Source organism: Pseudochaenichthys georgianus, chromosome 24, assembly GCF_902827115.2.
Source record: "Pseudochaenichthys georgianus chromosome 24, fPseGeo1.2, whole genome shotgun sequence".
In the NCBI taxonomy this organism is placed as follows: Eukaryota; Metazoa; Chordata; class Actinopteri; order Perciformes; family Channichthyidae; genus Pseudochaenichthys; species Pseudochaenichthys georgianus.
Window position 1 is genome coordinate 20,305,005 of NC_047526.1, and position 5,280 is coordinate 20,310,284.

Below are 5,280 nucleotides of genomic sequence, written 5' to 3' on the forward strand. Positions count from 1 at the left end.
TTACTGCGCATGCCCAGGTAGTATGCTTCAAAGACCATCGGACGTGTTGTAGTTACTGTTTGAATAAACAAGTGGAAAGCTATGGTGGAAAGTCATAATGTTAATATTCTCTCCATTAAATGTTGTCAAATTATAAGTAAACATAATGATTATTAAAATAGAAAACACACTTTTTAGGTGACAAAGTAAACTATGCAAACCGATGTTGATAACACTGCTTAGCCTACTTAGCCTTAGCCTACTACACTGTTAAAATATAAAATACGTATACCATGATTAAAACGTGTCTGGATAACATATTCTTGCAAGGGTCAATTGAATGTTGGTGAAAAAATATTTGTGCCTAAATGGTTAAGTTGTAAATATATATATACACATTTACGAAGCGTCCCTGAATGCACCGGGCACTACACAGTCGACTTGTCAAAGGCGCGTTTCTGCCGGTTGTCCGCGCTAAATGCTTTTTGTCAACAGTATTTGTGAGTTACTTCTCATCTGGTGAAAAGGAGAAGGGAACTAATGTGTCTGGACGGAGCAAACAATTGGGGAATGGGTTTGGCATGTGTACAAAGTGAATGTGCAGTGTGCTTTCTGTTCTCGGCTACTTGTTAGTAGTGTAGTGCTGCTTGCTGGTGTTGCATACACAGATGTTTCTCAGTGATAAAGCTTTCACGACCCGGCTAGACTATTATCATCAGGCGATAAAACAAGCTGTTGTGCTCACCAAGACAAGAACTAATGTTAAAAAAGAGAAAGTCATTGAATGTCACTTCTGCTTGAGGTGATTTATTGCACTTAACTTCGAGACCAACTTCCTTTAAAGCAACAAATCCTTCATTTTAGAGTTGTTCCTCAAGTTGCCTTTACATCTTCTAAACAGTAGCTTGCTGATGATGTCTTTGCATGTATTCAAAAATAATCCACACTTAAATTAGGAACTTGTTTAGCCTGTTTTTCAGCAACCTTCTCTCAAAGATGACTAATGTAATTATGATCCAGCTGTATTGCGTTCTGCTTTATACTTTATTAATGCAACTGGCCACCACCACCACCATGTATTATGATTATCTTGTTTTGGTTGAGTTCTCCATCTTCCCTGCTCTAGGACTGTCATCGCTCAGCCATTCATTGCAAGGGGGAAGGGGGGCTTAATGCTTTATTTGTATAAATGTGTCTTCATTGTATTAGTTCCTCCATACGCGACCGTATTGTCCTGGTCACTTGTAATTACCATCACCCCAGACCAGTCTATTGTCCCAGAGCAGTCATCATAATAGTGGCCTGATAAAGGGCTACACACAGTCTTACACACATTGCCTTGGACTGCACATTTTACTATTTCATGCAACAGGGTGGAGCTCGGTGAAGTGAATCACTCAGTGTGTGTGGACAGGGGGAAATATGAAGATTTACAGAATTCAACATGGAGTAAATGAAGTACAGTATGGGAGGTATTTTGTTTGAATTGGTCCGTTATTAGTTAAATATTGATGAATTGTGTTGGTTTAGAGGCTACATATGTGTAATATCATCATCTGCTTTTGACTTCAAGTGCCAATATGTCTTACTGCGAGCCTATAATTGGTGGTTGTCTGGTTGCAAACGCCTGTAGGCTTCAAATCCTACACACCTGTGTACACAAGCATTGTTCCATTCATTTTTGCCTTGAGGAGCTGGTGGTTCTAATCTATTCAAATTATATTTGTATTATGTAGCAGCTATCCTACAAAATTGCCATACAAGATACAAAGTCAAAAGTCAGGAAATAAGAGTAGAATAGAAAACACTTCGTTGGGAACATTTAAAAACATCATACTGTATTACATCCGGACACATTCAAACAAAGAAAAGGACAATCAGTTAATTATGGTACAGCACAACATTAAGTACACATCAGACATAGCCAGTGATAATGCCATTGTAAAAAGAAACAAAAAGAAATAACCAAAATCATACTTCAGTATAAACAAATATGTCATTCTGATTTTACATGTGTGAGTTGTGCACCTTTAAATATGTTAAGCTTTTTCTGCACAAGCCCCTATGTCTCTTCCCTCGAGGGTATTAAAAACTACATTTTGTTATCTGAAACTAAATTGAATGAAAGGAGCCAGTGTATGCAAATTCACAGTGTAGATTGAGTAGGAAGCCTGGGACCCATGGACTCCTTGCTAAGGATATTTGCATGGGTGCGATTGGACAGGTTAAGGGCAGGTATTGTGATGGCCGCCCCCTTTGCAAAGCATTGTGTGCACAGGTTGGCTCATTTGAATGATTTTTAATGATGGCTTCTGGGCCTGAGATGTCACCCCACCATGCTTTCAGATCCAATATTGGGAAGGCCAAACATGCGCATTGTTATGGTCTGTGTGCAACCGCTGCTGTGTGAGAGTGTTTGTCTATGTGTATGTAAAGGCCCGTGTTGGAAAAGGGTTGATCCCAAGCCAAATAGGGAACTTGATCCTGTATGATTATGTGGTTAAATAAACCCATATGTTGACTTTTGCTAATATATTTATATAAACATGCAATGATGTAAACATTATACTGCAGTACCTTTTAAATCCAGCATAAATATGAGGAACATTATGACTTTTGCATTATTTTAAACCTGCTTGCTAATAATCTATTGTAATGGTCAATGATATTTAAAATGTGTCATGTTGTTCAAGCAATTCACTACTTATTTTAATTTAGTTTCATAATTATAACATTTAAATTCTATAAGCTTTTTTAAGGACTTCATATGTGTTTTTGTGTTGACTCTAGTTTGGACCACCTGTAAAATACTCCCAAGTTGTAGGTTTTGCATTTGCCCAGGGGGTGAGGTCCTGTGAAAGACTTTTCCTATGATGCCTGGTGCCCTTGGAAAATTATGGAAAGCATTACCTCATACCCACTGCCAACTTTTGGGCTGGACTTCACCCCTCACCCAGTTGCACATAAGCTTTGTCTTCTACAATTACACCAGGATTAATCTGTTTTCAGATTTGCATGCTGTTGTTGACTAATTTGCAATACTATGCTTTCACTTAATTCCCTAAACCATGGCCACCCACTTGCTCTCTAACATTTTGCACATCTTTTAGAATTATATTAATATAATTCGGTTACAGAGGAAAACAATTATGATAGCAAACCGTACTGTTTATAAGTCATTCAATTATACCATTTCTACATCATTTAAACAAAGCATGCATCCACTGATCCGCTCATTCTTCTAGCAATCTGTCCATCCATCTGTTTAATACATCTAATCAGCACAACATTAGTTCTCTAAGATATCCTCCTCGCCCGCCACTGATTCATTCTTTCCGTGAAATCTGTGACCACATTATGAAGGTGTGGAATGAAACCCCGGCTTTTAGCCAGAAGTAACTCATGCTTAATTCATCTCTAAATGGGATTGAATTATCAAAGCAGAAAGACTAAATAAATAAATATAAATAAACAAACATATTCATCAAATTCATATCGCTGATGATCACTGTGCTAGAGACTTTTGGTTTTTGTAGGTTATGTTAAACCAAAGTAATGCCAGCTTCTAGTGGAACATAATGCATTTCCATTACATATCAGTTGCTCGTTGCCGCCTTTTGGTTTTGTGTCCTAGAAACATTTTAGTGATGCAAAGGAAGAGTTCCCTCTCTGTCACCTGTGTGACCCTGTAAAGTGAGCATGTTTGTGTCTGTTTACCTGTGAGTGCATGTGTTCTCTGTGCGTGCAGTTGTTTATTTTGACATGTAGATGTGCAACCAAGACTTCAAAACGCAGGAAGTGGAATTTTAGAGGGGAAACCTCCACCCACTTTGAGGCACACGCGCACCAAACACGCACATAAAGAGACGCAAACTCTTAACGAAAGGGGACATTTTGCGACAATAAATAATAAAATAAAATACTACTGATATGAATGATACCCCTCATGTTTTTACATGATTGCTCCTTTCAATTAAAGCTTTTCTTGTCAAATTGCCGGTTGTAATATGAGCCATTCATTGTGAAAAGGTTTTTACAATTACCTAAGCAGACGTCTTTCTTCCTTCTGCTCTATTTTTAGATTGGGGTGACACCCCAAACCTCATATTCAATTTCACTGGTGCAGATGTGAGAGTGCATATTTCACCTAGATCCCTGATATCAGATTATGTTATGACATTTTCATCTTCTTCTTTTTCATCGGCACGCAGGTTACTAGATGAGATCAGGACAACATAATCTATCAAAAACCACAAATGCACACACCTGCTGCTCACATATGCGCGTGAACATACTGTATAGGACATGTAGAAATGCAAAAACCAAGTCAGAGATAAACATGTACACCAAAACAAGTACTTCCCTTTCGTGGTAGGCTATACGTTTCTTGTGAAGATAGTAGGAAAAAATGATGTTGTTTATTGTGTTTGTGTCTGGGTAAGGTGTGTAGAGTGTGGGCTCAGATGGGTTGATCTCTAACCATAGGGCATAACCTTTGACAAAAAATGGTTTAGAAATTCACACCTCAAAATCAGGATTGGCAATGTATTTTGTGCAGACACACTGTCATCTAATTTCATTGCACTTCATTTGAACTCTTCAAATCTTATTTAAGGTTGTGCAGAGAGGAAAATCTCTTTACTAATTTGTCTTTGTTCTTCAAATGAATTAGACATGGCAAATATGCATTTCAAGTGTTTCCTCGTCCATTAAAGGTGGGGTAGGTAAGTTTGAGAAACCGGCTCGAGATACACTTGTTGTTATATTCCATGGAATGCTCTTAACATTCTTAAGTGCTTTGACAAAAAATCCATAAAAAAATGTCTTCTGTGGAAGCCGTAGTACTGTAAAAAGCACGACCAATCATTTTAGCCGGCAAGGCTAAAATAACTGGATGGCCTCCCTGCCTGTCAGCCTTCCATCTGTGCACAAACTTATCTCGTGCCCTCATTGGTCATGTGCGCATTCGTGTGTGTTGGAGGAGGGGCTCTGTAAGGAAGTGGCAGATTTATTCCAGCTGTGTATTTTCAAATTCTAGCGCACTCGAGCTGGTTTCTCCAAAATTACCTACCCCACCTTTAACCAAGACAGCATTACATTGATGATTTTTGATAAATTCATACTTTTCATGTCCTTCATACTTTTCTGTCCCTAAATCTAATATCAGTTGAAAGCTCTACAATAATCAACTGATTGGAATTCACTTTATATCTGACATACATGGTGTTTCATGAAGTCTGTTGGGGAGATCCTCACCTCAGGCCGCATTAGAGGGAACTGCAACAGGAAGTTACGTCAGCA